General features: G+C 40.4%; 1 protein-coding gene across 3 annotated transcripts in view; it reads right to left on the bottom strand.

Annotated features, from left to right (window-relative positions):
- Positions 1-14,407, bottom strand: part of ralba (v-ral simian leukemia viral oncogene homolog Ba (ras related)) — a 44,487-nt gene extending 30,080 nt beyond the window's left edge. For all 3 annotated transcript variants that reach the window (XM_060929757.1, XM_060929759.1, XM_060929758.1), the window contains exon 1: positions 14,273-14,407. The gene's annotated coding sequence lies outside the window, so the exon portion shown is untranslated. The remainder of the gene's footprint in view (positions 1-14,272) is intronic.
- Positions 14,408-18,591: the final 4,184 nt, after the last annotated feature.

The following is an 18,591-nucleotide window of genomic DNA, read 5'->3' as shown; positions in this document are numbered from 1 at the left end:
CGTTGGTCATGTGACGCGACTGCTGAAAAACGACGCGGACTTCTGCCTTGTATCACCTTTCATTAAAGAGTATAAAAGTATGAAAATACTGATGCAAATACTGCCCATTGTGTAGTTATGATTGTCTTTAGGCTTGCCATCCTTTCACTTGCAAGTGGTAAGTGATATACGCTGGGATCACACACACAGCGGCTCAGTCCCGAATCACAGCTTGTGCACTACACTCGCGCGCTCTGTGAGCTGCGCAAGGCCGGAGTGCGCACCTTCCAGAGGGCACTCACTGTTCAGGGCGGAGTGATTTGGAGCGCAGGATGCCTGCGGAGCCGAGCGTATCCGTGTATTGGTGTTGCTGTGTGCACGCAAATCGTGTGTGTGTTGCTGTGTGCACTAATCGTTTTAAAAACGTTGATCCGCTGATACGGTCTAATGTAAACATGGGCTATGTGTCAGCCCTCTGATGACCTGGCGACTTGTCCAGGGTGTACCCTGCCTTTCGCCCGTAGTCAGCTGGGATAGGCTCCAGCTTGCCTGCGACCCTGTAGAACAGGATAAAGCGGCTAGAGATGATGAGATGATTTGCATATTCACATTAAATGTTTAATACATTATCAATTCATCTGAAATATTATTTCAAGTACAAGGCTTGATATTTCAAAACATCTAGCAACTACCAATGTAAATGTTGAAACAACCATTTTTAATATGCTTTTGCTGTGATACCTTTTTAACAATAGATACACAATTTGAGTTAAAATAAGGGGCCACATGTCTTGATGTCCTCAGAAACTCCTGGATTTTAGCAAATAAGATTCAGCTTTTTCCATATACAAAAATATCTATATTTTATAATCCATTACTGACTACAAATGAGTTTTCAACCTAACAACCACATTAGAAAAGATAAAGCTAACAAACTTATTTCAAGACCTACCTTACTTTTATTTAATAATTGAAAGGTAATCAAATGTCAAAACAAACGTTTATAAAAGCAGATACTTGTGATGAATAATTTCAATTCTAGAAGAAAGCACATTGCATTTGCACATCACACAATATCAGATGACAATTTAAATCACCAATAAATGTTTTGAATTCACTTATTACTACATTGCACAAAAATCAGAAAAGGTGATTAGTCTCATCAGCGTGACTTAAGTCCCTTCTTCCCGCTGGAGCCGGACTTGATAGTCTTTGAACAGCAGTCACAATACGCAACTCCCGGGACGTCCGGTTTTCTCAGCCATATTCACCCATTTGTCACCGTTTTTGTCACACTCGCTTAACCATTCCCATCTCCATTTATTTCTAGACATCTTTTCTAATTCTTTTGTATTGGAGCCTTCCGATAAAAACTTCATTTTGACATATTTTGATCAGCAACCAGAGGCAAAGCACGTGGATCTATCGCAAGGGAGGGAAGCGAAATAAGGCTTATTATAAAAGCTGAAGTTTCACTGGACAGCAGTTAACAGTGAGCCAATCAAAAGCACCGTTCTAACTTGCACCAAAAGAAACGGCGACTCATGGGAATAGCTGTGTTGGTTTGGTCGAACAACATGCTACGTGCGTGAAACAGGATATCACACATGTAGAACACCGTGAAACAATGGGCTAGTCAGGACCGCTCGTCGGTGAGCAGCGTATAAATTGAATGAGGTTTGTGGCAAAGACGAGATTAAAAGATTTGTCTCGTGCAGAGACTGTACCGCGGTAACCCGGTAATACGCTGAGAGTGAGACAGTGAGAGGGCCATCCCTATCCACCCCGGAAAATCTCAACAGATTTACACGATTTGGAAAAATGACTTTCGGAACCGAAAAAAACGAAGCTTCCGGCACATGCCGGAAAACTTGCACCCACGTAACAGCCGATGAGTTGCACTTGTGTTGGATTACTGGAAGTTTACTTTTGTGTTATGTGTTCTTTTAGAGAGAAGCCAGCACTGCGTGTGCACGCCCGTCTGTGTGAAACTGAACTAAAAAGTTACTGAAATGTGACATTAGAGAAAAACAAAAACAAACCTTAAGTTGTCAAGCCTGTTTCTCTGTTTACTCCCTAACCTGTGAGAATATTACAACGGCCTATAAACATAACACGTACTAAGAACATGACTGCATTTTTGCAAAAGGGAATGCCCTTCCAAATTAAAAAAATAATAATAAATAATAATAATAATAATAATAATCTCATGAGAATTACACAATTCTGACTCTTGACAGAATTGAATGAGCACTCAAAGGCAGGAAAGAAAAAAAAGTTTGCATGCCGGGTCATGTAACAAAATGCCTGTTAAGGAAAGCAGTAGTAGAAGAGCAAATGGCGAGATCGATGTGACTTGACAATTTTTTTTTTTGTGGTTGTACTTTTCCCATTCAAACTGAAGTAAACCATATCTGGAGAAATTTCCAGTATCCACAAAAAGTGGATTCTAAAACTAAATGAATGTTATGGGCTTGAATACAATTCATGGTCAAGAATACAATTCATGGTCATAAAGATGTAAAGATCTGTTTTGCAAGTAAGAGCTGTAAATTTATTCAGTGGCAACGTTATATGACAGTTACCCATAATGTATGAGAACCTGAGTCAGGGAAAACATTATAGCTAACACCACCGATCACAGTTCTCATTAAAACAGCTGACCAATGGCCCTTTTCCACTACCCTTTTTCAGCTCGCTTCAGCCCGACACGGCTCGCGTTTCGACTATCTAAGAACAGCACGACTCAGCTCGCTTCAGCCCTGCTCAGCCCCCAAAACTCGCACGGTTTTGGAGTGGGGCTGAAGCGAGCCAAACCGAGCTGAGCGAGGCTAGGGGCGTGAGCAGACACTCCCCTGTGCACTGATTGGTGAGGAGGAGTGTCCTCACATGCCCACACACGCCCCGCGAGCACGCTGGGATCTGTAAACACCGTAAACCCGGAAGAAGAATTACGAATTACGAGAATTTCTGAAGCCTTATGCGCCTCGCCTCATCTATACGCTCTTGCCAGTATCTGTTGGCGTTGTCGGTGACAACAAGCCACAGCACCAAGACCAGCAACACTAACGACTCCATGTCCTCCATGTTTATTGTTTACTCTCCGGGTTGTGAGACTACCGCTTAAAAGGTCACTGATGTCACTGTTTGCGCCGCCTAACGACATCACCTGACGTCCACCCACTTTCGCTAACTCCACCCAATGTGTCCACCCACTTCCAGCCAGCACGGTTCAGCGCGGTTGTAGTCGAAATGCAACTCCAACAGCCCCGCTCAGCTCAACTCAGCCGCGTTGGTAGTGGAAAAGCGCCACAAGTGACTAATGACGAGCAAGACATTGAATTCAAGCTTATTTCACTACATTTCTGAAAATGTCTGAGCAGTTTAAATAAATAAATAAATAAATAAATAAATAAATAAAAGCACCAATGGCAAGATCAGATTACAAAGTACATACATGGACAGAAAAGACAGGGGTTCTGAGACAAGACTAACTGTAATAAGATAAAACATGTAATAACCCATGTATTGTAATATAATTGTGCCTCAAATTTTGTGATGTACTATTATTTATTGCATGGATGAAAGTATCTAGTGCTCAGTTCAATTCTCTGGTTCCGAAAGAGCTTCAAAGAGACCTTCCATTAAAAAAAAAAAAACGAACATGATTTCCCACGTAAACTAGTTAACATTTGGTCACTAAAAACAACTGGGAGTTCCAGCATGGGTGTGCTTGTTTTCAGGATGTAGTTGTATGCCTAGCAAAAAGCCACCTACAAGTTAAACAAAGCCAAGCCACACAGTTTCCACGAGGATGTATGATAATGTGTTGCTGCTGTGAATGAAAGTAGTCATCACATTTTGTAAGAATTCTAACAAGCATTTTTCATTTAAGCTGTCTCATGTGATTAATTTTTTTTTACATTAATTTGCAATTGAGGTGGTAATTTAATGGGTGTATGCTTCTAAATTGAAGTTAAAGATTAAATGTCTTCTTAATAACATGGACACACAAAAATGCCTTTAACAACAAAGTCATTATAGATTTGTGGTGTATTATTAAGTATATAAAAAGGTCCAGCAGTCATTTAAAGGTAGACTGCCTTTCACATTTTTCAAGTGTAGGTCAGAAAAAGAATTTTCCCCGATACACAATTATTTTTGTTTAGTGGACCGAAAGCTACTGAATTCAAATCACAGGCTTCCAATTTTATTTAGTTTTTTTTTTTTTTAAATACAACAATTAATGAATTTAAGGCCACGTGGCCCCAAATTCTCTGCTATTATTTCTTGCTTCACCGTGACCCAATTCAAGATACTACATCATGCATCACGTGCTGGGCTTTCCCTGATCGCGTAAGACATTGTGGGATACAAATTTGAAACAGGAGAGGAAAACGGAGGACGCGAATGAAACGTGGAAGACCAACTACAGTAACAGAATGCGAGAAGAGACGTTATGTTGTGAAGGAAAGGAAACGCAGAACCAAACTAATAAAGATCGGCAGTCAGCGAGCACCTTGGTGTGATCAGCTGTTTGTTTAGCGACAGAATGATGTAACTGTTAGTGCACGGTTAAGGTAAACCTGTAGATGGCAGTAATGCAACACTGGATGCCAGCTGCCGTAAAATCCAAGAGAAGACGACAACACCTGAAGGTAAACATGCACACACCGGACTTCCCCATCTGCTTGACTGTGCAAAGTGAGCAATTTCATGTACATTATTTGCTCGGGAATCCCCTAAAATTAAATAACTTCCCAGCCACAGAATGGCCTGGGTTTATTTTTTTTTTAAATTCCAAAGAAGTTGGGACAAAAGTACAAATTGTAAATAAAAACGGAATGCAATGATGTGGAAGTTTCAAAATTCCATATTTTATTCAGAATAGAACATAGATGACATATCAAATGTTTAAACTGAGAAAATGTATCATTTAAAGAGAAAAATTAGGTGATTTTAAAATTTCATGACAACACATCTCAAAAAAGTTGGGACAAGGCCATGTTTACCACTGTGAGACATCCCCTTTTCTCTTTACAACAGTCTGTAAACGTCTGGGGACTGAGGAGACAAGTTGCTCAAGTTTAGGGATAGGAATGTTAACCCATTCTTGTCTAATGTAGGATTCTAGTTGCTCAACTGTCTTAGGTCTTTTTTGTCGTATCTTCCGTTTTGTGATGCGCCAAATGTTTTCTATGGGTGAAAGATCTGGACTGCAGGCTGGCCAGTTCAGTACCCGGACCCTTCTTCTACGCAGCCATGATGCTGTAATTGATGCAGTATGTGGTTTGGCATTGTCATGTTGGAAAATGCAAGGTCTTCCCTGAAAGAGACATCATCTGGATGGGAGCATATGTTGCTCTAGAACCTGGATATACCTTTCAGCATTGATGGTGTCTTTCCAGATGTGTAAGCTGCCCATGCCACACGCACTAATGCAACCCCATACCATCAGAGATGCAGGCTTCTGAACTGAGCGCTGATAACAACTTGGGTCGTCCTTCTCCTCTTTAGGCCGAATGACACGGCGTCCCTGATTTCCATAAAGAACTTCAAATTTTGATTTGTCTGACCACAGAACAGTTTTCCACTTTGCCACAGTCCATTTTAAATGAGCCTTGGCCCAGAGAAGACGTCTGCACTCCTTTCTGATATTGCGCCACTATTTGTCGGTGCAGAATTAGGGGGATTGGTGATCCTCTTCCCATCTTTACTTCTGAGAGCCGCTGCCACTCCAAGATGCTCTTTTTATACCCAGTCATGTTAATGACCTATTGCCAATTGACCTAATGAGTTGCAATTTGGTCGTCCAGCTGTTCCTTTTTTGTACCTTTAACTGTTCCAGCCTCTTATTGCCCCTGTCCCAACTTTTTTGAGATGTGTTGCTGTCATGAAATTTCAAAATGAGCCAATATTTGGCATGAAATTTCAAAATGTCTCACTTTCGACATTTGATATGTTATCTATGTTCTATTGTGAATACAATATCAGTTTTTGAGATTTGTAAATTATTGCATTCCGTTTTTATTTACAATTTGTACTTTGTCCCAACTTTTTTGGAATCGGGGTTGTGTGTGTCTGTCTGTGTGCATATAAATAAAAAACGCAATGACCAAATTCGGGCGGCACGGTGGTGTAGTGGTTAGCGCTGTTGCCTCACAGCAAGAAGGTCCGGGTTCGAGCCCCGTGGCCGGCGAGGGCCTTTCTGTGTGGAGTTTGCATGTTCTCCCCGTGTCCGCGTGGGTTTCCTCCGGGTGCTCCGGTTTCCCCCACAGTCCAAAGACATGCAGGTTAGGTTAACTGGTGACTCCAAATTGACCGTAGGTGTGAGTGTGAATGGTTGTCTGTGTCTATGTGTCAGCCCTGTGATGACCTGGCGACTTGTCCAGGGTGTACCCCACCTTTCGCCCGTAGTCAGCTGGGATAGGCTCCAGCTTGCCTGCGACCCTGTAGAAGGATAAAGCGGCTTGAGATAACGAGATGAGATGACCAAATTTCAGAGGGAACTAAATGTCACCGGTTTTATGAAATCGAAAGGCCATCTACTTTTAAGTGGTGCATAACCTGATTTTCCTGTTGTGGCGATCCCCTAATCCAGGGCTTTTCAAAGTGTGGGGCGCGCCCCCCCTGGGGGGCGCCAGAGTTCTTCAGGGGGGGCGCAACATGAGACAAAATGGATCAATTTTTAGTACCTAAAGCTACAGTGAGTGAGGAGACAAAGTCTGGGCCAAGCAAAAAAACAGAACCTCCAGGATGTTGCGATTTGCAACTTCAGCGCAAATTCAACCAATCCCCGCGAATTCAGGGCGGTGTTGCAATTATGTCCAATCACTGCAACTTTCCTACAAATTTGACCAATCATTGGCGTCGTCTTGAGGTGACGTCGACAAACTATCTTCCGCCTTACTTCCGTGTGTTCAAGTGAAGCAGCATGCGCGCAGTGTTGCCAGATTGGGAGGTTTCAAGTGCATTTTGGCGGGTTTTGAACATATTTTGGACTGGAAAACGTCAGCAGTATCTGGCAACACTGAAAGTGTGTTATGTTTACAGTGAAGGACTGTGTGCACTTTATTTTTTTTTTTACTTAATACAAAAAATTAGTGGATGCCAACATTTTTGCCAAAATGGTATTTTATTTTCCATTGTTTAGGCAGCTTCAGCATCATACTGTGAGATTCTGTTCAAATTGTTTTTTTTTCTTCTATGAAGCCTGAGCCATTTATTTAATTAGTTTATAATTATTGTTTAATTTAGTCTTCAGGAGAGACTGCCTGCACACAGTACTAGTATTAATAGTTTTTTTCTTATATGAAAGCTGAGGCATTTATATTATATTTGAAGGTAACTTCACGTTGTGCTGTGAGGTTCTCTGCACTTTAACTTTTGAACCAACAGGTGCATTTGGATAAGTAAAGCCTATTTTTCTGCATTTTTGTAGTCCTGGTAATCTTTTATATTGGTAAAGTTGTTTATAGGACCATTTCTCAGTGTCTTTTTGTTTTTTTAATCAATAGTTTTTCAGTAATAACTTAATATTTAACATACTCAATTTTAATCACAAAAAGAGAAAATCGCAACAATTTCTCACAACTTTCACTTCCTCCCGCAATGTAATCGCAACAAAAAACTAAAAATCACCGCAACTTTCATCGCAATTTTTTTTTGGAAAACCCCCCGCAACATCAGACATTTTAGCCCGCAACAATCACAAAAAAGGCCCGCAGAATCCTGGGGGGACTGAAAAAAGAAGGAAGTATGACCACGATTATTTAAAGTTTGGATTTTCATGGACTGGATCTGAAGATGCTCCACTGCCACAGTGTGTTGTCTGCCAAGAGGTGCTAGCTAACGATGCTATGAGATGTTTAAAATGTGTAAAACAAGATGTTTTAAAAAGCACAGATGTTTAAAATGTCTCATCTCATCATCTCTAGCCGCTTTATCCTTCTACAGGGTCACAGGCAAGCTGGAGCCTATCCCAGCTGACTACGGGCGAAAGGCGGGGTACACCCTGGACAAGTTGCCAGGTCATCACAGGGCTGACACATAGACAACCATTCACACTCACACCTACGGTCAATTTAGAGTCACCATTTAACCTAACCTGCATGTCTTTGGATGAAACCGGAGCACCCGGAGGAAACCCACGCGGACAACATGCAAACTCCACACAGAAAGGCCCTCGCCGGCCCCGGGGCTCGAACCCAGGACCTTCTTGCTGTGAGGCGACAGCGCTAACCACTACACCACCGTGCCGCCCTGTTTAAAATGTGAAAAAGAAAAAAAAATAATGTGTACAACAACCATTTTTTAAAAATACGAATGGAACATTAAGTATAGCAACAACAAAAATTGTAAGGGGGAGCGCGGTTGTTTATTTGCTCTCCGAGGGGGGGCTGACTCTCCCACACTTTGAAAACCCCTGCCCTAATCTATTGTTTAGGCTGATAATTTCGTGTAATGCATGTGTCTCATCAGTGCTTTCTTTATGTGCACACTGCTCAACACTGTTTACACATTCTGTTTGTATATAGGTATTTTCATACCTACACCACAAAATCTTTAACATTACAAATGTTTATAATAAAAAACCCACACAACTTATGTACTAATTACACTTCTGCAGATTTATATTCATTAGTACATTAAACTTTAGGAGCGTTTCTTGAACTAGCAAGAACAAATAATATATCCAGAATGCATATTAAAGAACAAAGTCAGTATATTTACACTTGGTTGTGTATTAATGAGGGGGAAAAAAATGCATGTGAATGATTTCTCTGGAGACTTGATCTTGCCATTTCCTGAGGCACAACAATTGATCTTAATTCATCTCCCACACTAACTGATGACTGTTTAACAGTTAGTGCATATGGAAAAAGGTGAAGGCCACACAAAAACAACAAGCCATAAAAGACCCAATATGGAAATAATGTAGGAACGCATGAGGTTCCTTTCCACAGTGGGTAAAGACAGGAATGGATAGAAATGTGCATAAAATAGCTTGGTCATTCTGGGGATCGGAACCCTAGACAACTAGACTGGTGGTAAATATAAGCTATGCATTCATACACCTAAAATGAAAGGTTCACAGGATCTGGTGGCGGAACAGATTTATGATAAAGGTGCATGTGAGCTAACCTATTCACCTTTCGCAGTTTCAATGTTACACTAGATAAGAGCACAAAACTTACTAATATTAACTCAAGAAAATACAGAAAGAGAAGGTGTGGACAGGGAAAAGGGTTAGTGAGCAGAATTTTCTTAACATGCAAAAATGGCAAAGCAGGGGTGGGGTTTCCCGAAAGCCTCTTAAGGCCAAGTGTCTTTAACTACCTCCTAAGATCCATCGTCAAGTTAACGTGGTTTTCCTGAGCATCATCATAGCCAAAGTAGTCCTTTAGGCCACATCCACACGACAACGGCAACGTGATGTTATTTAAAAAAAATATCGCCTCCAAATGGGCAACGATCAGTAGAAATCAGGTCCATATGGCAACGCAACGCTTGCTGAAAACGATGCAATACACATGCCACACCTCTAGGGGCGCTGTAAGACGGTCCCTTCGGACACACCAGAACAACCCATACGAAAAAGAACAGTAAAGAACTTAAGAGTTTACCACTGTCTTAGTAGTAAATCCTTATAAATATAAATAAATATATATGCCATGTATGATTTACTCCTGAAAGTGGCCCATTTTGCATTTTCCTCATACAAATTTTTTATGAAAATCTAGTATGTATGAAGTGAACATTGTGCATGGTTTTTACAGATAATGTGTATGATGAATTACACTGTCTTTGTATGCTTCATGTAATGTTTGTAGTTTTAAATTATATTTTACAGTTTAAAATGTACATGCCTTTTATATGTAAATCCAACACGGATTTACATATAAAAGGCATATACATTTTAAACTGTAAAATATAATTTAAAACTACAAACATTACATGAAGCATACAAAGACGGTGTAATTCATCATACACATTATCTGTAAAAACCATGCACAATGTTCACTTCATACATACTAGATTTTCATAAAAAATTTGTATGAGGAAAATGCAAAATGGGCCACTTTCAGGAGTAAATCATACATGGCATATATATTTATTTATAAATCCTTATAAGGATTTATCCTTATATTTATAAGGATTTACTACTAAGACAGTGGTAAACTCTTATAAGTTCTTTACTGTTCTTTTTCGTATGGGAATAGAAGTAAGGACGCATGCGCATAAACTATTATGCGCGAGACTTCATATTAGCCACAAAGTCAGGAAAATCTGTTCGTAAAATTACATTATAATGACCAAATACAATGAAAAGTATTTTTCCAGTCTCACCTGTGAAAGGTAATCCCATGTGATCTCGTTTGGACGGTAAACCTGTTGGTACAGTTAAACGCAGCTAATCTTTATGCTCCGCTTTGACCTTTCCAATATGGCGGCGAGGATGACGTACGCGGAAGGCGGCGTCTTTAATGGTCCGGAATAAATTGAATACTACACGTTGATGGATTAATTTGCTGTTTCTCACCTGTGAAAGGTAATCCCATGTGATCTCCTTTGGACGGTAAACCTGTTGGTACAGTTAAACGCAGCTAATCTTTATTCTCCGCTTTGACCTTTCCAAAATGGCGACGAGGATGACGTACGCGGAAGGCGGCGTCTTTAATTGTCCGGAATAAATTGAATGATACACGTTGATGGATTAATTTGCTTTTCTACGCCCTTTTTTGAGGAATGTACTGTAGGACTTAAACCATCATCTGAAGAGGTGAGATCGCTCCTTTTTTCCCCTTATTTTTGCTGGCGGGATTGACTCTGCCCTAAGGGCTATTCTCTCTCTCTCTCTCACTTTGCACCAGGCATTACACAATAAATATTCACAGTGAAAATATTTTGTAAGCGCGTTTCATGAACCAAGTTATAGGATTTCTTGACAACTCGCATCGCATCGCAATGAGATCATTGGCACTACTGGTGTTAAGAATCAGACCATTTTATAAATGAATATTTTGCTGTAGAGCTGCAGTGTTTGTACAATTGCATGTTTTTGCTTCACTATTACTGTCACTATTCTGCTTCTTGCATTACTACTGTGAACTAACACTGAACATAATAATAATAATAATAATAATATCCAAGCTCGTGTTTCACTCTCACTAGTGCTCTGTAAGGCTTTATCCTGGTGATATTCGTTACACTTCTACCCGGCGTGAAACATTCAGTCATGTGGTTGTGACGTCATCGTAAACAAATCCGTTTTACTCATCCAGACGACTTCACAACGGCAACGTTGCCAGATCTTTCCACTCTGGAACCCGTTCTCAAAAAGATTGCGTTTTGGGCACCCAAAACGCCGGCGCCGTGTGGACGCCAGGCCTAAACGATAAGCAATTGTATCGGAGTCACCTGAATCCGTTGCCGTGTGGACAGGGCCTTAGTTTGCTCTGAATTTACGAAGGACCTGGACCACTCGTTCAAAACAAAGAGCGACTCACTCACAGCCTAATACACAGACTGTGCATGTGCCTCCGAGGGGGACTCACAGTCAGCGGGGGAAACTGGTGTTGAATCTGCTGCTTGTATTCAATTATTTTTTTTGTACATTGCAAGTACATCGAGTTAATTATTAAATAAATGTACGCAAAACATTATGAATACACTTCAGTGTTATGGAATTACATATGAATGTCACACTGATCTCGCCACATTTTTAAATAAAATTTAACTCCATTAGGCAAGTGATTATTGAATTTAGTGTCATAAATGAGGCATTTCTGCACCTGTAATGTGTGCTCTAAAAGACTTACTCCACCCTTTAACCATGCAGTACAAATTGCTGGGTTTCACGTGACGTCACATTCGCCTCATTAGTTATTCAAAACTTTAGCTGGTGGTCTACCAAAGCTCAGTTGACAAAGCGTTTGTACAGAGAAGGTGCATTACTCGCATGAAAAATGCCTTACACTTGTTGTTTTAGGTTGCTCGAATCGATCAACTCATGAAACTGAAGTTTCTTCAGGGTTCCCCATGATTCATGGGCCATGAACTAATAAAAGGGTGAACGAACACAGGACTTCACAAAAAGACGTCGATAAAGGTGGCTTTTGAACCTCTCACTGAAATAGAATGGAGCCAAGTCAAAGCATGCTCGAGTTTGCAGTGATCACTTGGTGACAAGGTTTGTATCTCCCTCTCAGCTATGTCATTAGTGTTTTCCAAGTACTTTTCTTGCTATGTGTTGTTATTTTACGGTACTTTTTTTTAGTCACGAAACGCTCAAGTCCCCAGCTGTTTCTTTGTTTACTCCTCACAAAGTCCATATGCATGAAGGTCACGACAAAATTCTTACCCAACCATACAGTTACAATGCGCCGTGATCACTTCTCCGTCTTGTTTAACTAAGATTCAGGTCTTTAAAGGGGTTTCTGATTATCTTTGTGAATGATTTACCTGAGAGATAAGAGCGAACAGGGGCGGCATGGTGGTGTAGTGGTTAGCGCTGTCGCCTCACAGCAAGAAGGTCCTGGGTTCGAGCCCCGTGGCCGGCGGGGGCCTTTCTGTGTGGAGTTTGCATGTTCTCCCCGTGTCCGCGTGGGTTTCCTCCGGGTGCTCTGGTTTCCGCCCACAGTCCAAAGACATGCAGGTTAGGTTAACTGGTGACTCTAAATTGACCGTAGGTGTGAATGTGAGTGTGAATGGTTGTCTGTGTCTATGTGTCAGCCCTGTGATGACCTGGCGACTTGTCCAGGGTGTACCCCGCCTTCCGCCTGTAGTCAGCTGGGATAGGCTCCAGCTTGCCTGCGACCCTGTAGAACAGGATAAAGCGGCTAGAGATAATGAGATGAGATGAGCGAACACAAGTGAAAAATCAAGCAAACTGTTTATTTACATTTCAACTTGCAGCGCTTTGTTGTAAATACGCGAACAAAAAGCTTAAAAAATTAATTCTTACATGGGCAAAAACAATCCAGGATTCATTCGACAGCGACTTGATACCAAGATCCTTTACCCGGCCACATACCAAAAAATAAAATTAAATTAAATTTTAAAAAAAAAGTTGTACGCCTCCATACGCTTCCACCTGTTTTGCGGTGTAGAAGGATGTCTGCAACACCAGATAGTTCAAGATGTCGGGGAACTCGACTGAAGAGTAGTTTGAGATTGTATGACAAATCCTTCTTTCCCAAACTGTAGGGGTCGATTCCATTGCACATAGCAATCTTCTGAATATATCTAAAGCGAGCAGTGGCTTCTACATTACAAGCATACTCTGCTAAGTTAGTTATTTGCACTACTGCAACAGTTTAGACCACCAGCTGTCACTTCCGGTAAAAACCGCTAAGAAAAGTCACGTGACTGAAACCTAGCAATACATACAGTACATTAAGTATAAATATGCAGGTGACGATAGAAAATCGCACGCGCTGATTGGTCGAGAAATAGTCAGAATCTCTCGACCAATCACATCGAGCAACTCGGCAAAATGGCGGCCAACCACTTTATAACTACTTGAAAGACTTGTAATCACATATTATGAAAGAAAACGCTGTTCCTAAAAGCACTAAGGATGCTACGACGTTTGGTCTAAAGCTATTCAAAAGCAAGGTGGAATTGTAATTTATTTTATCTATTTCAAAACTAAGTATGTGAGTCGGCAAAGATAAGTGACAACCCTGCGCCCCGCCTTTATTATATTTGCTTTTAAAAAGTTTGAAATATTACATTTAATACGATTTTTAAAAAAATAAATAAAAATCACCCGTGTGTTTATACTAAAACAATTATCCGCTTCAGGCTCAGTGAATCGACTCCATCTCAGTTATTATTCACCTCATCTTCAGTGATTAATTGCTAAAGAGTTTTGGCATCATGATCTACATAACGGAAACACGCGAGTTAAACAAACAGCAGACTCAGTTATCAGTCCCACAACCATTCAACATGTATTCGTCTCTTTAATATCAGTAAATAAAGATGATCTTTACCGCGTAAAGTAATTCAAGAGACTAAATGAGTTGCCGGTTTTATCTGGGTAAAGATTATACCACCAATATTACAATCATAGCACCAAAACACTCCTTTCACAGGCGCTTCTAACAAATTAACAACATCCAGACATCTTATTGTTTTTAATTTAAGTTTAGAGATATTCAGCTAAGTAGACTGGACCTTGGAGCAGTATATAAAGTCATGTAGTTCAAACATACAGCTGGGTGAAATAAGGACATAAAAGAACCGAAATTCTTGAATGAAATGGGTTTTTAACGCAAACTCTTACCACACTCTGTCTTAATCCTCTCCACTGTCGTAGTGTTATCTTTTTACATGCATTAATCGTTTGTTCAATGAGACACAACGGTTTCTGTATAAGAAAATACTGAGAGCCTGACCCCACCCTCCAGCTAGGGGAAGCGCGGAAACTAAACCGGATGTGACGCCATGACATCACACTGGCACGCCCATTCGCAATCACATTCTTCCATAGGTGGCGTTGTATTGTTATGCACGCTTTAGCAGAGTGATCTGTGGGTTTTGGATAGTGACCAATAGTAGGCGTACTGTTGTTGTGGGGTTTTTTTTTCGTCCTTCCCCCGTTTGACGTGTATGTGGTGTTTTGTGCCTGTTTAATAACTCCTAAGTCAGCATAAATATACTAGGAGTTCACAAAAATCTTACCACAGCTGTATGCAGTTAGCTAATCATGCCAAGTGCAGCCAAATGTTAGGAATTAACATTAACCGCCTTGTGACTCCGATCTTATTTTGAGAAGGGGCCTGTAGGATTATGAAAAAATCCAAGCCTTTTCACACTACTGCAGTATTGGACACACTCAAAACAGAACAGTTATCTACTTCCCACTGGCCATAAGACTACTGAATTACTTTGCACTGGGCCAGATATTAACTACATTAGGCCTACCTCACGTACTGTAGTGTATAGACCGCACCTTTCTTCCTCATCCACCTGTTTACACGTACTGTCGATTTCAATTCAGTTCAACTTTGTCATATGTACGAGAGACAGTGTCACACTACAATGAAAGTCTTATTCTGCAAGGCCTCCAGCAACATTACCTAATCGTGAATTTAAAAAAATGTAAAAACGAGAAATAAAGTAATTAAAATACATAATTAAATAGATATAAAATAATTGATAACCAAGGATATAAAGTAGGCAGCACAATGGTGTAGTGGTTAGCACTGTTGCCTCACAGCAAGAATGTTTTGGGTTCGAACCCGGTGGCCGACAGGGGCCTTTCTTTGTGGAGTTTGCATGTTCTCCCTGTGTCTGTGTGGGTTTCCTCCGGGTGCGCCGGTTTCCCCCACAGTCCAAAGACATGCAGGTTAGGTTAATTGGTGGCTCTAAATTGACTGTAAGTATGAGTGTGGATGGTTGTTTGTGTCTATGTGTCATCCCTGCGATAACCTGACGACTTGTCCAGGGTGTACCCCGCCTCTCACCCATAGTCGGCTGGGATAGGCTCCAGCTTGCCTGTGACCCTGTAGAACAGGATAAGCAGCTACAGATAATGGATGGATGGATATAAAGTAGGCAGCACGGTGGTGTAGTGGTTAGCACTGTCGCCTCAAGAAGGTTCTGGGTTCGAGCCCGGTGGCCAACAGGGGCCTTTCTGTGTGGAGTTTGCATGTTCAACCCCGTGTCTGTGTGGGTTTCCTCCGGGTGCTCCGGTTTCCCCCACAGTCCAAAGACATGCAGGTTAGGTTAATTGGTGGCTCTAAATTGACAGTGTGTGTGTGTGTGTCAGCCCTGCGATGACCTGGTGACTTTTCCAGAGTGTACCATAGTCAGCTGGGATAGGCTCCAGCTTGCCTGTGATCCTATACAGGATAAGCAACTACAGATAATGGATGGATGGATGTAAAGTAATATAAAAAGATGTAGAGCGGCAGTTACATATATCAACAGTCCACAATTATCAACACCTTTTCAGATTTACCAATAAAAAACAATTTTACAAAGGTGAGTTTCAGTTACAACAGTTATTATTGATTAATTAATCACCCAGAAGACCCCCCTCGCCCTTTGATATTGTCGTCTGATGACATAGCTTGTTACCTGAGATGGCATTTTTTTTTAGCACAATCAGCAATTTGAGGAAAACCTGGACGTTATTAATGCAGGTAAGCATGGTGGAAAGATCATGGACATGTTTTACTTATCAAATTCACCAATATTTCATGATATTCTTGTCAAAACCTCCTTTGTTTCTTACGCTTTCATTTGACAGTCACCATTTTGTATCTAAACGCGCGTTTGAGAAGTCACGTGAGGTGTTGATAATAGTGACCACTTTCACCGGTGTTCACCATTATTGACTCCCTGTGGAGTAAATGTCACTTAATAACTGTATCGATCTTTGCGTAACATTGTTGAAGTACATGAAGTACTTTAAAAGTGCTGTGATTTATTTTTTTTTTCTGATTCATAACAGAATGGAATTTGGAATCCTATTGCAAGAAATAGAACTAGACCAGAATGAAATTCCTAGCATATAAAAAATGACATGCTTGAAATATTCAGATTTTTCTATTCCATTCAGATTTTTTTTTTTTTTTTGCAGTTGGTTGTAAAAATCTACCACATATTACAATATCAGTAGACATTTTAGATTTTGGTTCGAGGAATGACATCCGACCTTTGACCTGGATTTTCATGTGGTTACAATGTCAATTACCTGTTGACGTTTATTGGTAAACTACAAAACTAGAAATTAATACAAATAACAACAAATGATTAACAAAATGTGATCTACGAAAATACTTAGAAAGTGGAACAAAAAGATATTCTGACACAGGTTAAACATTATCAGTTAATTTGTCTACAAACATTAGAATGGCTTCCTCATTTACGTAAGCACCGACATCGATATATTTATATAAAAGATATTTTGTACTAAATATAAGACTATGTCAAACAAATTTTAAATAAAAACTATGTTTTGTTAAATTAATACCACATACCGATTTTTTTTTAATAGTCGATAATTCTGGAATGGTGTCGATAACTGTGGACAAAGGTGTCGATAATTGTGGAACGGTGTCACGTGATCTGATACACTAAGTAATCGGGAATCAACTCATTTTTTTCCAGTGGAAGTTTGAGTAATTTTTCATGCACTATTTACGTATTGAAAGTCTTTTCTACTTTTGCAATGGCCAAAAGATCATTAAGGTGTCGATAATTGTAACCGCTGCTCAAGTAAATTATTTTCCCTTACATTTAAATGTTATTATTTGACTTGGAGCTCTGCAACTTAAGAATTTCACTCGCCTTTTATACTTTCATACGCCTTTTATTTCTGTGTAAACTGTCAGCTGAAACGTCACAATAAATCTAAACCTAAATTTTATATATATATATATATATATATATATATATATATATATAGTGCCCCCTGCTGGAGACTGTAGCGTATCAGAGAAAATGACACGAGTCCGCCAGTATACCGGTCCTTACTCAAAAATGATAATTCAACTTGAACATTACATGTAGCTTGTAATGTGGTTTAGGTTTCATTCATGACACCCAGTTCTGACGAGCTGCTTGAGTTTTTTTTTTAACTGAGGTTTTCTGAGCACTATTGCTTGTGTATGTTCAAAACAGCTTTATAGAGAGATCTTTTGACCACAGTGACTGTGCAATTTATGTGCATTGCTGTTATAGAAAAGTTGAGATGGTCATCTTTGAAATGTACCTTAGTTTAAAGTAAGAAATAAACAAGAGAACTTGAATTTAATTATACACACTCAAGAGGATGTGGACAATCCATCCATCCATTATTTGTAGCCACTTATCCTGTCCTAGAGGGTCGCAGGCAAGCTGGAGCCTATCCCAGCTGACTATGGGTGAGAGGCGGGGTACACCCTGGACAAGTCGCCAGGACCAATTAGCCTTTGGGGGAAACCGGAGCACCCAGAGGAAACCCACGTGGGCACAGAGAACATGCAAACCCCACACAGAAAGGCCCTCGCCGGCCACTGGGCTTGAACCCAGGACCTTCTTGCTGTGAGGCAACAGTGCTAACCACTACACCACCCTGGATGTGGACAAACATTTGGAAAAATGAAGACAGAAATATCTCTCTACTCCACACCAAAATGAATTTGCCAGGGTTTAGTGCCCTTTTTGTGACAGGGAAGGAGTCGGTTCCCTTTGTGTGACATGCTGAAATGACACCTGTTGCCATAGTAACAATCATAGGAAAATAATAAATGTTGTATCGCCATTCCTGGTCGGTTGTTACTGCTGACAACTTTCTTGTAAGCTAATGTGTATTCCTAACAATTTAATTTATTATGTGCTTTTGGACATTTTGCTTAACTCTGTTTTCATTCTCCCACTATGTCAAAAACTCTTATTATTATTATTATTATTATTATTATTATTACCTCGCCCGGGACGGAGTCCACCAGGGGGCGAGGTATTGTTTTTGGTGGGGTTTCTTTGTTTTTTTTGTTAGCAACATTACGGGAAAATGGCTGGATCAATCTTCATGAACTTTCAGGATAGATGGGTATTGGTCTCAAATAGAACCTCCAACATTTTGAGGGTCATCCGGTCAAGGTCACCAAAAAG

Source organism: Neoarius graeffei, chromosome 9, assembly GCF_027579695.1.
Source record: "Neoarius graeffei isolate fNeoGra1 chromosome 9, fNeoGra1.pri, whole genome shotgun sequence".
NCBI lineage: Eukaryota > Metazoa > Chordata > Actinopteri > Siluriformes > Ariidae > Neoarius > Neoarius graeffei.
This window is presented reverse-complemented; position numbering and strand designations above follow the sequence as displayed.